The sequence below is a fragment of the Heterocephalus glaber genome, unplaced genomic scaffold (assembly GCF_053883595.1).
Source record: "Heterocephalus glaber isolate CG9 unplaced genomic scaffold, H.glaber_assembly_v1.0 deba00001687, whole genome shotgun sequence".
Lineage (NCBI taxonomy): Eukaryota > Metazoa > Chordata > Mammalia > Rodentia > Bathyergidae > Heterocephalus > Heterocephalus glaber.
This window is the reverse complement of record NW_028258412.1, coordinates 9,601,243-9,615,117: the sequence shown is the minus strand read 5'-3', so window position 1 is coordinate 9,615,117 and position 13,875 is coordinate 9,601,243. Positions and strand designations below refer to the sequence as shown.

General features: G+C 40.2%; 1 protein-coding gene across 3 annotated transcripts in view; it reads right to left on the bottom strand.

Moving 5' to 3' along the window:
- Positions 1–13,875, bottom strand: part of Specc1l (sperm antigen with calponin homology and coiled-coil domains 1 like) — a 150,100-nt gene that overhangs the window by 120,991 nt on the left and 15,234 nt on the right. Inside the window, exon 2 of one of the 3 annotated variants that reach the window (XM_004843539.3) lies at positions 10,827–10,890. The exons of the other annotated variants lie outside the window; for them this stretch is intronic. The gene's annotated coding sequence lies outside the window, so the exon portion shown is untranslated. The remainder of the gene's footprint in view (positions 1–10,826; positions 10,891–13,875) is intronic. 3 annotated transcript variants of the gene reach the window in all.

Below are 13,875 nucleotides of genomic sequence, written 5' to 3'. Positions count from 1 at the left end.
GCTCTGTGCATGTGTGTGACAGGGTCTCCATCAATTACCCAGGCCAGGATCAAACTCAATATACCTGCCTCAGCCTCCTGAGTAGCTGGGATTACAGGTAGCACCACTGCACTGAGACAAGGTCTCACTATACATCCCTGACTGACCCCAAACTTGCTACATAGCTCAGGCTGCCCACAAATTCTCAATCCTCTTGCCTCAGCCTCCCAAGTGTTGGGATTACAGGCTTATACTACCATGCCCAGATGGGATACTTTTAAATTCTGACTTTCACTTGAAATCCGTTAGCCTCCCTCTTAATAAGTGCTGGCTTCAATTTAAGTCACTTGACCATTCAGTATCTTCTTCTACAATAAAAAGTTGGATTTAATCAATCTCTAAAGTATCTTCTGACTCCAAAAACATTACAATTTAATATAATTCAATTAATGCAAATGCATGACAATGTTACATAGAACAAAGCAATGATAAGACTCTGTGACGTACCACAAAAAGCACCCCCTGGGTCTTAGAGCAAACAAGTAGAGTTTTGAGCTTAAAATCAGGAGACCTGAGTTCCAGCTCCTCCTTTGCCATAAAAGATGTGTGACCAAGGGCAAATCACTTAATCACTTTATGTCTTTACAAATTTCCTCTCTTGGCACACCTGTAGTCCCAGGACTTGGGAGGCTGAGGCAAGAGAATCGCTGGGGTTGGAGGCCAGCCTGGACTACATGGTGAGATTCCGTATCAAAAAAAACAAAACAGGAGTTCTTATGCAAAATAAGACTTGTAAGCCAACAAGAAGAAAACCATTACATCCTAATAATAGAAGTTATTTCATCAGAGCTCAAAGGTCAGAAAAGTGCTGCAACAATCGTAGATCAGGGATGGCAATTTATTTCTGTGTCTCAAGAACCCAACCCTCTCCAACATCTACCCATCAAAGACACATCAATCATCTTTCAGAAATAATACCTAAAGTACCCTTGTGAAATTAACTCTCATACTGCATCCAGAAGGATCCAGCCTGAACTGTGAAGATCAGATTGTCTTAATAAACACAAGGGATCTTTCTGAGGACATCTCCTCAGAGGCATCCTCAGCCCAGACACTGTGGTACAGGAACTGTGGGAACCCTTGTTAGCAACTATAAGGGCAGCTCTCTATCCCCCCTTTCTGTAGTCACACCAGGATTACCACTGTTGTCACTACTTTTACTGTAAACTCCTGCTACTCTCTGTCATTAAAATCATTTATTCCCTCTGATACAGAAAATGTACTGCTATTTTAAAACGTTTAAATTTAGTTATTTAATTTATATTTTTTAATCCTCTGTGATTTTTTTTTTTTTTTTTTTTTTAGCTAGTACTCATCAGACTGCCCTAACCCTATAGGATCAAATCTGAACCCTTGGGCTAGTTACTTGACCGCTCTGATATCCCAATGTCCTCATACATAAAATGGGGCCAGTAATACTACATATTTTATAAAGATGCTGACAGGATTAAACGAAATAATGGATCTAAAGTTCTAGGCAGAGTGGAGGCCACAGTAAAGATCAGATAAATGTGAGTTATCATAGTAATTTATGAATTGAACACTGTATGCTCTGGGTATGACTAATGCCTTATTAAAATAAAAGCAGTAATTTAAAAGACACTCTGAGAGAAACCCTTTAAAAGGAATGACTAAAGATTGTTTTTCTTACTATTTACTTAAATTATATACTATGGCACACAGATCTCAACAAACAACACTAGCTTCTAGTTCTTTCCCATTGAAATTATATATTAGGATATACTGAAAATATATGGTAGGGAGTCTGCAGTAATGATAACCAAGAGACTTGGACTGTAGTTCCAGGTCTGGTACCATCTACATGACCTTGAGCAAATTACCCTAACTCTATAAAGTGAGGGTGGTAGCTTAGAATATTTCAGAATCTCAAAGCCTCTTATTTCATGACTTTTTTAAAGGAAAAAATTGGTTATTAGTTAAGATTTATGCCTATTAATATTCCCCTAAATATCCACAATGGATTTTGACCCAAGAAATCTAAATACATTTGACACAGTCAGAAACCACCATAGGGACAGAAGACAAATTCCTGGGGCCTTAACCTGCTACTCATTAAAAGCAAGATTTGTGTTTTCTTCTGAGGCATTCAGGGACTTGAAAGCAGTTTTTGCTAAAAAATAAACAAACAAACAAACAATGACTCTTCTCTTGGGCCTGGATGCTTAATAGGTAAATAAAAGTAGAATGAGGATTAACCTTCATTTTGTAAAACTGGGTCAAATTCCTTCTCAGCTCTGCAATAATCATGTTGGCAAACAAGGGTTTTGGGTTTTTAAATTTGGTTTGTTTGGGGTTGGTTTTGTTTTGTTCTGTTTTTTAGTGCTGGGGATGGAACTCAGGGCCTGCTTTGCATCCAACACTGAGCTACATCCTCAGCCCCAAACAAGGTTTATTATCCCCAATCTACCTAGCCTATCCTGCTTCAAGACTGAGGATACAAAAAGATGAGGGAGATTTACAGGAACATTCAGCTACACCCAGAAATCTCCACTGCCCTAAACCTAGTCACCTTGGATCCCAGTAGAGCCTCAGATGTCTGAGACTGCCCCAACAAAGACAATAATTTCCCTTCAAACCATGAGGATTCCTCCAGAGCGAAGAAACCAGGACTGAGACAAAGATCAACTAGACCTCAACCCATTATAGCACCCCACACAATTAGTCCCTTTTCTTCATTAATGGGCCAGTCTGATCCACCTCTTCAAATCTGCACCCTGAATTTCCTACAACTAAAGCCCTTTCTGAATTTTCTCTTAGTTTCCTTTGTTAGGGAACAGGCTTGACTTTTTTTTTGTACCAAGGATCAAACTTGGGACATTTTAGAGGCAGATGGTGGAACCACTGAACTAAATCCCTGGCCCCAGGACTGACTTTTATCAAGAGCCGAGCACCACTCCCTTCATTTTTTCTTTCTAATTAAAGCTTTTTTCCTGTAAATTTGTGCTGAATTCCTCAGTTTTAATTTCCATTATCACTGAAGCAAGGATCCACACTAGCCAGTGACACATTTAACTCTTTTATTTTACGAACTCTATATTTAAAATGTAGAAATAACATTGGAATTGTAAATTAAGAACAGATTTAAACACTAAGGAGAAGGAAACACAATCAAGGGAAAACTGTAATTCATGGACAGAGCCACAGGGGAGTAAGTCAATGTTAAATGAACCAAAACCAACAACAATCTCATAAAATCATGCATCCTACCAACCACCAAACAAATGCCAAAAAGAATTCCAGTAGGAGCCGGGGACTGCCTCACAAGCACAAGGTCCCGAGTACCAAAAAAAAAGAATCCCAGTAAAAAATGTTTTAATGCCAGGAGAGCATAGTGGTACGTACCTGTAATCCCACCACTACGGAGGCTGAGGCAGATGGAGTGCCATGAATGCAAGGTCAGCCTGAACTATATAAGACCCTGTCTTCAAATTTTAAAAAAAGTTTTAAATAAGTAAATCATAGTACAGTAGACTAAGCCTATACTGAATTATTTAACATACAGTTTTCTAATTTTTTTTTATCATATAACATACATTCAGAGCCTGGGATTTAGCTCAGTGGTTTCGCCGCCTGCTGCGCAAGCGCAAAGAACCAAGTTCAATCCCCGGTACCAAAAAGAAAAAAATACATACATTCAGAAAGTACGTTTTAAAGGTAGGCTTGGAGTGAGACTCCATTAAGAAAGTTAAGGACAATTCAGAGGGACAGTCTGAGCTTTGTTATGTCCAAAACACTGCACATATGGAAAAAGGAGAGAGAAGCCAGAGTAAGGTTTTTCTAGTGTGTAACTCTTAGGCTGAATCCACCGGCAAGAATTCAGTACTGCTCAAAAACTTCAATGCCTACGGTCTGACTAAGGAGACATAATTTTAAAATATTTATTTAGAGGTTGGGGATTTAACTCATTGGTAGAATGCTTGCCTAGGAAGCACAAGGCCCTGGGTTAAGACCCCAGCACCAAAAAAGAAAGAAAGAAAGAAAGAAAAGTTTTAAATATTTATTCTTTATTGTAACAGTATTTTCTTATTTTTAAAGACATTTTATTTTGTGTCTAAAATTGGGGTGTGAGTATCGACTGTTTCATACATGTAATACAGTAGTTACAAATTATACAAATTATGACAGAGTGAGGAAAGATGACCTTCATATCTACCTCTTCTCTACTTCCACCTCTAGCCTGGAGAAAGAAGACTGCACCCTACTGTTCTCTCTACTCCAGGTACACATTCCCCTTTAAAAGCCTCTGCCCATGGAAGAAATGAGCAGCACCTGTTTGATTTCACTCTCTTCCCCTTACAAGACCCTTTCTGCCTGGCCACAAGGTGAAGGCTTGGAGATGAAGCCACAGGAGGAAGGCTGTACCCATCAGCCATGCCCAAGTAGCCCTTTAGTCAGGAACAAGGAAGTGATGGTGAGCAGAACCAATGCAGCTCCAATAAAGAATTAAGTCCAAGTCACAATGCAGTAGTGTGGAAGAAAAGCTGAGTGGGAAAGAAAAGATGAAAAAAAAAAAAACTTGTTGGAAGATAAGTTAGGCAGAACTCTTGAAGACACTGGCATAGGAAAAGACTTTATGAACAAAACCTCAGCAGCACGGGAACTAGCAGAAAGAATCAACAACTGGGATCTCATCTTATTCAAAAGCTTCTGCACTGCAAAAGAAACCACCAACAGAGCTAACAGACAACCTTCAATGTGGGAAAAAAATTTTAACAGCTGTACCTCAGACAAAGGACTACTACCTAGAATATATAAAGAACTGAAAAAAATCAGACGCCCCAAATTCAAAGACCCAATTCAAAAATGGGTATCTGAAATGAACGGACATTTCTCAGACAAAGAAGTAAAAGCAGCAAATAAATATATGAAAAAATGTTCAATATCACTGGTCATTCGAGAGATGCAGATGAAAACAGCACGGAGATTCCACCTCACCCCACAAAGAATGGCTGCTATCAAGAAATCAACCAGTAACAAATGCTGGTGGGGGTGTGGGGAGAAAGGAACCCTTCTCCATTGTTGGTGGGAGTGCAGACTGGTGCAACCACTGTGGAAATCAGTATAGAGATACCTCAAAGAACTAGGACTGGAGGTCCCATTTGACCCAGCTATTCCTCTACTAGGTATCTTCCCAAAAGAATTAAAAGAATCATACCACAGTGATATATGCACACCCATGTTTATAGAGGCACAGTTTGTAATAACTAAAGCTTGGAAACAGCCCAAGTGCCCATCAACTGGAAACTGGATAAAGATGTGTTTTTTTTATAAAATGGAGTACTACTCAGCCATAAAGAATGAAAAACTAGAGTCATTTATAGCTAAATGGATGCATATTGAGGCCATACTGTCAAGTGAAATAAATAGGACACACGTGTAAATACCAAATAGTTTCTCTAGTATGAGAAACTGAAAGTGTAAATAAGGGTTAAAATGATTAAAATGAATAACTGATAATTTGAAATAGAAGGAAAAGTCCAAAGGAGTAGGGGTGATGGGAGGGGAAGGGGAAAGGAAAAATTATGAGAAAAGAAAAAAAAATGGAAATGAAGTCTATGTAAATAGGGAAGGGTGGAGGGGGTGAAGGGTGCACAGGTAATGGGGAAAAAATAAGAACCAAGATACATCATGTACAGGTGCAAGCACCCAATGACAAATGTAAACGTATTGTATACCTAAAATGTACAAATAAAAGAACTTAAGAAAAAAAAAAATTTGGCTTTGCAAAGGGGTAAGAGTCTGAGTAATGAAGAGGCTAAGACATTTTAATGATGTTGCTATGGTCATTTAAATATGAAGGCAAGCAACCTGGAGAGCACCAGCTTGCCAATAAAGAAGGCCTCACTGCACAACACTAGCACAATACAAGCACATTGGATTTCTCAATTACCCTAAGGCTGGAAAGGAGGAAGAAACTGTGACTAAAGAAGGAAGCAACTTGCCCAACTTGCCCAAAGTCTGAGCTCTTTCCACTAAACCACAACTACTAATAGGATGCTAGGGGAAACTGAGTTAGTCATCAATAACAACACCTCAAAAGACCACTAAACAACTGTGCTAGCTTTTTACTGCTATGACCAAACACCTGAAAAAACAATTTACAGGCAGGAAAGATTTATTTCAGCTCCTGATTTCAGATGTTTCAGTGCATGATCACCTGGCTCCAAGGCAGAAATACCACAGTACAAGGGCATGGTGGTAGAAAGTTGCTCATTTCAGGGCAGTAAGGGAGGAGACAGAGTGAGAGTCAGAGAGGAAGGGGCCAGGGACAAATTCTATCCTTGAAAGTCACACCCCCAAAGACCTACTTCCTGCAACTGGGCCCTACCTCCTAACAGCCCATTAAGCTATGAACTTATCCACTGACGGAGTTAGTTCCAGGTTAGCACTCTTACAGTCTAATCATCTTCTGAAAGCCCCACCTCCAAACACATTAGACTTTTGGGGGTAGAAGGAATGGGAACTGAATCCAGGGTCTTCACACTGAACTATATCCTCAGTCTTTTTTTTAATTCGGGGTCTTGCTAATTCTCTAAATTGCCACAGCTAGGGCATAAAACTCTATTTCCACTTGTTTTAGCCACAGAAAAGCCCATTCACACTGATTTTGGATTTCTCTCAATTACTCTCTGTAAGATTTAACACAAGGAAGTATTTAGAAACAATGAGAAGCTCTCTGAATTTTCCAAACATAGAACCATGTAACTATTTTTCAAAAAGTAATAGTATGAGGGCCGGGGATTTAGCTCAGTGCTTCCGGCACCTGCCTTGCAAGCGCAAAGTCCCTAGTTCAATCCCCGGTACCCCCCCCCCAAAAGTAATAGTATGAACAATCTCATACTACACCAAGAGTTCTAAAACCCATTTCTGGAGATTCTCTCTTCAATCCAAGTCAGTGAAAAGGCAGTTAAACTACTGACAATTCTTAACATTCCAGACAAGTAACAGAGCTGGAAAAGGACGGCCTGAAAGAATTTCTGGCTTCAGTACACAAATGACTTCTTCAAATTTAGTCCAAAACAAATTGGTTCCCAAATTTCAAACTGCCAGGATGCAAGAAATGCTGAGTCTCCTCTGGCCAATCCCTCCTCATCCAAGATTTCTGAATATTTATTTTTTTAAAACAATGTTTATTCAAGACCCCTTCAAACTATGGCTTTATACTGACACTTTTGGCAGGCAGCTACAAACTTACACAATAGGGTATTCACAGAATTAACTGTCAACCATATTTTAATTAAAAACATCTGTTTCTACATTTGTGACAATTTCTGATCCAAAATATAAAATGAAACACTTTCTTTTGTATTTCACTAATAATTCAAATGTAGCAATGTAAACACACACACACATATACAGCAATGTAAAAAATCCTTTTCTAAATAGCTTAAAATTTTAGACTTGAGAATTTCTCTGACATTGGCACAAAGGAAGTCCTACATTAAACAAATTAAAACAGATTAAATTCAAAATCAGTTTAGTAAGAAAATACTTTTTCAACAAGCATTTCCTTGGTTAGGTTAAAAAACAAATGAATTTAAAATGCGATAGAGTTGTACAAAGCAGTGGTACTCAAGAAGGGAAAGGGCAATTTTGCACAACAGGGAACATTTGGCATTGTAAGTAGGCATTTTTGGTAGTCACAACTAGGCAAGAGGAAGGAACTACTGGGCCAGGATGTAGTTCAGTGGCGCTCCACCTGCCTAGCAAGCACAAGGTCCTGAGTTCGATCCCCGATACCTCCCTCACACAAAAAAAGAGGAAGGAACTACTGAGTGCGAAAAAGGCCAGGGATGCCACTAAACATCCTATAATACAAAGGAAGACTCCCCCTCAAAAAAAGGAATTATATGGCCTAAAATAATGACAGTGTGGGCTGGAGGTGTGGGTAAGTGGTAGAGGTCATGTTTAGCATATACAAGGCCATGGATTTAATACTCAGTACCATGAAGAATAAATTAATAAATAACAATAGAATGGAGGCTCCGAAACCTTGAAATAAGAAGAGTTGTTTAAACTAGCAAGAAAGGTTCATCTTTCTGTATCGTATCATAGAGTCTCATCTGTAGAATCTATTGAGCTGCAAAAGCCATAGCACTGGTAGCCAGCAGAGGTGAAACCCAAAGGAATGTCTATGCACAGGGCTTGTTACTTCCCCAGATTTCCAACCTATTTCCTAGGAAAGGCTAGATAGCTAAAGGAAGGGAATTCTGATATATAGGATAAAATCTGAGAAGGAACCATTAAGGCCTCATGGCTTATCTATCCCCTCTCCCCTGCAGTCCCCAGCTGGCCCAGCTCAGGGTAAAAGCCCCAAACGGATTTCAAAATCCACTGTTCTGTCTTCTGAAACCTCACTGGCAAGAGGTTAGGAGAGAAACTAAACCCTGGGAGCCTGCTCTATGCTGATGGTTGACTGCAGTCCTGGGAATTTCATGTACATCATTTCATTCAGTCCTCTGTTACCCTTAGACATAAATGTTATTATCAGATCTACTGTAAAAATGGTGAAGCCAAAACTTCCACAGCTGGCAAATGCTAAAGTAAAACAGGGGTCTGTAATGGCCAACATCCAAAAGCCATGCCTATTTCCCACAGGTGGGTCACTCCAGGTTTTCTTTCCCATCAAGGAGTAGCCTGGACCATCAGACTATAGAAGGCCTTGGTGTACTCTACCTTCACAAACACTTGTAAATAATGAAGATGATTCTTAAGAGCCCAACTGAAGTTCCAACTGAACCTGCCAGCAGTTCCTCCTTGACCCCAGTACCCTGCAAACCTATCCTGGGCTCTTTGTATGTCAAAGAAGAGGTCTAAAAGGACAACCACTACAGTCTCCTGAAACTTTCCCTGCCTTCAATCCTTCCTCATCTGAACTGCTCCTCCACACTGTATTAAGACATTTCCCACCAGGCCATCCTCCTGTCAGATAATATCTCACTGCCCAAGGTCAAGCACCTTAGTAAAGATCCACAGTCCTTCATATCACAATTCCAATCTACCTTCTCCATGTCAGCTTTTCATTACTATGACAAAAATCCCTGGGAAAGTCAACTCAATTAAAGGCAGAAAGGTTTAATTCGGCTCATGGCTTCAGAGGTTTTAGTCCATGATCAGCTAGCTCCAGTGCTTTTGGGCCAGTGGTGAGACAGAAACATCATGATAGAAGAGCATGCCAGAGAAAGCTGCTCACCTCATGGCAGACAGAAAGCAGAAAGCAAGAGAGAGAATGAATGAGAGAAACAGAGAGACAGAGAGACAGACAGACAGACACACACACACACACACACACACAGATGGCCTGTGCTGGTGGATTTCCTCCTCTTTCAACTTTTGTTCCATCCAGGTCCCATCCTATTGGATGACGCCAGCCATTCAGGGTAGTCTCCTCCATCAGGCTGCTGTCCCACCTGCCAACCCAACTGTCTCTGGAACCACCCTGAACTATTAAAAGTAACCATATCACCCACTTCATTTCCCATTTCATTACATACATGCATAGCCACTCACTTTTAAATACCCTCACTTTTAAATACCCACACTTTTGCACCTACTACCTCCTCTTCCTGAAAGTCCTTTACCATCTTCTTGCCAGAGAAATAACTGCACACAGGTCACTTCAGGATTCAGCTCCAATGTCATTTGCTTAGTGACATTTTTCTGGCTCTCCAGACAGTCGGCCCTTCCTCTCTCCTACTTCTCTGGCACAGTTCTGCCACAACACTCACCTTACCTCATTGTATCCTCTGTGTAATATTTAAAGTACAGACAAAAAAGGCATTTGCTGCCTATCTGAAATGCAAATTTCATTGGACATCCAGAATTCTACCTGGCAATCCTAGGTCTGGCACAAAACAGAATCACAGTAAGAAAGAAAGGAAAGCCACTGGTTAGAGAAGGGAGAAGTCAGAACACAAGAATAATACACAGTGAGCCAGCCAACAGTAAGAAAGATGGGCAGAAGTTTTCTGCTATAAGCAGTATTAAATATTCAGCTTCAACATTTCTGCTTGACAGACAGTCCTCAACAATATCACTTGATCTAGAATTTCAAAGCCACTCTCTGGGACTCCCACCCACACTTAAGCTAAGAACAGCAGGTCTGTTTCTCATATTAAACCAGCTACCCTATGGCTGGTCAATTTGCCTGGACCTCCAATTGATGTATCATTCTCCAATCCCAAAGTCCTTCACCCTTCGTAGCTAACCTTGGCCTCTGTTATGGTTATATCTAGATGACCCCTGCAAACCCTCATGGAGTCATAGGCTGGGAGTTTCAAAGGTGGCTGGGTCAGGGTGTGTGATGCTGGGATGAAGGGTGCCCTACCTTAGGTGTGGGTGGCACCATCAAAAAGGTGGGTACCCCATATGAAATATAAACTTGCTTGCTTGCTGCGGCTGCTTCACTACGTTGTTGCTTACTGCCTTCTGTCTGCCCTGTCACACCATGGACTCTTTCTTCAGTGCAATGCCCCTCTGCCATGCCACCCTGCCTTGAAGCCAACTGACTATGGAATGAAACCTCTACAAACTATAAGCTAAATAAACCTTTCCTCCTTTAACTTGAGGGTGTCAAGTATTTTGTCTCAGCAATGAGAAAAGTAATTAAGACAGCCCCTCTCCCCCACATCCCACCCCAAACCACTCCACCCCACTCCCACTGAGTACAGCTATAAGGACCTATATCTTCCAAAATCCACAACCACACCCAGTTCCCTCCTCATGAAAAGTTCTGTAAAATTGAGTTTAACTCTTCTAAGACTTACCAATAGACTCTCGGGTGGCAGATGTAAATAGGCTTCTCTTAGGCCTCTCTCAGAATGCATATCCCTATATAGGAGACAAGTAGGTTGGTGCTTTTAAAATATCACTTAAAATCTATATGGAGACTACAACCAACAGGCTGAGAAACAGACAAAATCAAAGCTATGATGTGATGATCCTAAAACACTGCTGAAAAGTACAAATCAGAAGTAAATCTAAGCTCTTACGAAACAGGTCAGTTAGTCACTCACTAAACAGCTCAAAACCTAATTGTCATAGACATTCTATTACTTAGAACCATTCACTGCTTAGCGGCAGGATGAGGCTGTAAGAGGGAAAAACAGAAAATTGATGGGAAGCACTTCCTTCTAAGTCAAAGTGTCACGGTCCACACGTCCTTGTTAAAATGTTGAAATATCATTGTACTGATTTGCCACTGCTATTTAGGGTAAGCTTTACTGTCTTTACTGTGTGAAAGAATGCCATCACAAGTTCATGTAATATAGCTCAATGACCTTCAGTTTCAACATCATGAAATCAATCAGGTATTAAGAAAACAATAAAATAAATCCTTCTTCCCTATGCTTTATCCTAATTTAACAAAAATAAACTTTTAGCACAATATTACACAAGTAACATCTGAATTTCAATAAAATAGTACTGATAGCAGATATTATGAACACACTACCATAGAAACTTCACAACTTTCCCCCAATTTATTAGATGAAATCTTCAAAAATCTATGCCCTTAAAACTATTTTCTAGCCAGGTGTGGTGGTGCATGCCTGTAGTCCCAGCACTTATCACTCAGGAGGCCAAGGTGGGAAGAATGCTTGAACCCAGGAGTTCAAGACCCTGTCTGAGAAAAAAAGGAGAGGGAGGGAGAGAGGAAGAGGGAGTCAAACAAGGAAAGAAAAACAATTATTTCTAAGGACTTCAGAACACAAAATCAAAAGTTGTTTTTAAAAGAACAGTGTCAGAAATGTCCTGGGTTATATCATACAACATACAGCATATGACATAAGGCAGAACTCTGAACAGCAGTCGACTGGGACACTGGCTAGCATGTTCTCAAGAATTTACAAACTCAGTGGAAAGAACTGATTGTAGCTGGGTAGAATTCGTGTTCAAATGCCAATTCCACTGACTAGTTATGTGGCTCTCAGCATATTACTTCATATTTCTCATCTGTAAGTGGAAAGAAATACCACATAGGAGGCTTCAGGAACCACATCAGACAATGTGTCTCAGCTTACAAAGAAAAGCTCAGCACACGGAAGTACAGTTAAGTGTTGGTCTCCTTTCTTCCCCACTAAATCCAGCAAGACAAATTTCTCTCCATCATAAATTTAATTCTTACTACTTCTTTCTGTCTCCTCATGGTACTAGCAGAAACACAACTCTCCCTTCTATTCTCTAATTTACACAAAGAAGCCTCAGGGATTATTCCAGGCAACTAAAAACTTCCAATTTAACTGTCACTCTCTCCCAATCTTCACTACCATCCATGGCTTGGATCAGTGCTATACTCTAATGCAACACAACTTTCCCTTACTATCCTCTGTCTTCCTCATTCAGTCAGCCCCAAATTTACACTTATCTTTCCTTTGCCAATCCTGGTGTCTGTCTATCCCTTTTTCTTTCTGTCCACTTCCTCCACATTGCTTGACTCCCTCCACTGGCCTTTGAGCACATTTCTCTGACACAGGTATTTCCGATTCTGAGTTCTTTCAAACTGTCCTTCTTTTGAGCTATTGCTTTTCTTGTGTTTTTGAACTACTGCTTTTTTAAATAAGATGGCATAATAGCACTGTGGTTGAGTTTTCTTTAAAAATTCTTTATTAATTAGGAAACAATAAAAAGATCTTTGAAAAATTCTCAAATTCTTGAAAACTAACATACTTACAAATAATCTATGCCAGGTGTGGTGGCACACACCTGTAATCCTAGCACTCTATAGGGGTTGAGACAGGAGGATCACCATGAGTTTGAGGCCAGCCTGGGCTACATAATGAGTTCAAGGGGGCCGGGGATTTAGCTCAGTGGTTCCGCCGCCTGCTGCGCAAGCGCAAGGACCCAAGTTCGATCCCCAGTACTAAAAAAAAAAAAAACCAACTATGAGTCAAAGAAGAAATCATTTTGTACACAGGGAGGGGAAAGGGCTTGAGGAGTGGAATGGAATAAGCTAAAATAAAATTTATTAATTACAAAACATTTTTTTTAAAAAAAGAAGAAATCATATGGGAAATTAGCCAGACACAGTGAGTAGGAATCAGTAGTACTTCGGAGATGAAGGCAGGAGGACAGGTTGAACCCAGGAGTTTGAGGCCATCCTGGGCAATATACCATGAATACCATATGAAACAGAAAAGCTTAGTAGCAATCCTTCTAGATTTCTACCAATATTCTGATCATGACCACTTAATTCCTAATATTTAAGCTCTCTCTTCAGCTCTTGTCTTCTGTGCACTCACTAATGCTCCATTCACAGAAATCTAAATTTTCTCTAACCTGTTCCTCCAAATTCTTCCAGCCCCTGCCCATTATCCAGTTCTAAAACTGTTTCCATGTTTTCAGGTATTTTTAATATCATGAGTACATACCACTTCCTAGGAACCAATTTTTTATTCTAGTTTGTTTTGTGCTACTATAACAGAGTATCTTAGACTGGATAATGTATAAACATCAGAAATTTATTCAGCATACAATTCTGGAGATAGGGAAGTCCATGATTGAGGAGCCAAATTTGGCAAGGGCTTTCGTGATGCAACGCCCCATGATAAAAGGTGGAAGGGTAAGGCAATACAAGCCAGAAAAAAAGAGATCCAACTCACGGCCTCAAGCTCTGTTTTAATTGGCATTAATCTATTTGTGAGAGTAGAGTTCTCATTCATTACCTAAACATCACCCAGAGGCTCCATCTCTCAACACTGTAGCAATTAATACAGATAGGGGGCTGCTTCCTTCCACTTGCTACAGGACCACTGTGTAGGGAAAAATGAAATCTAATATGGCTACACTTCTTCAGATGGGAGCTGGGGGGAGGGGGTC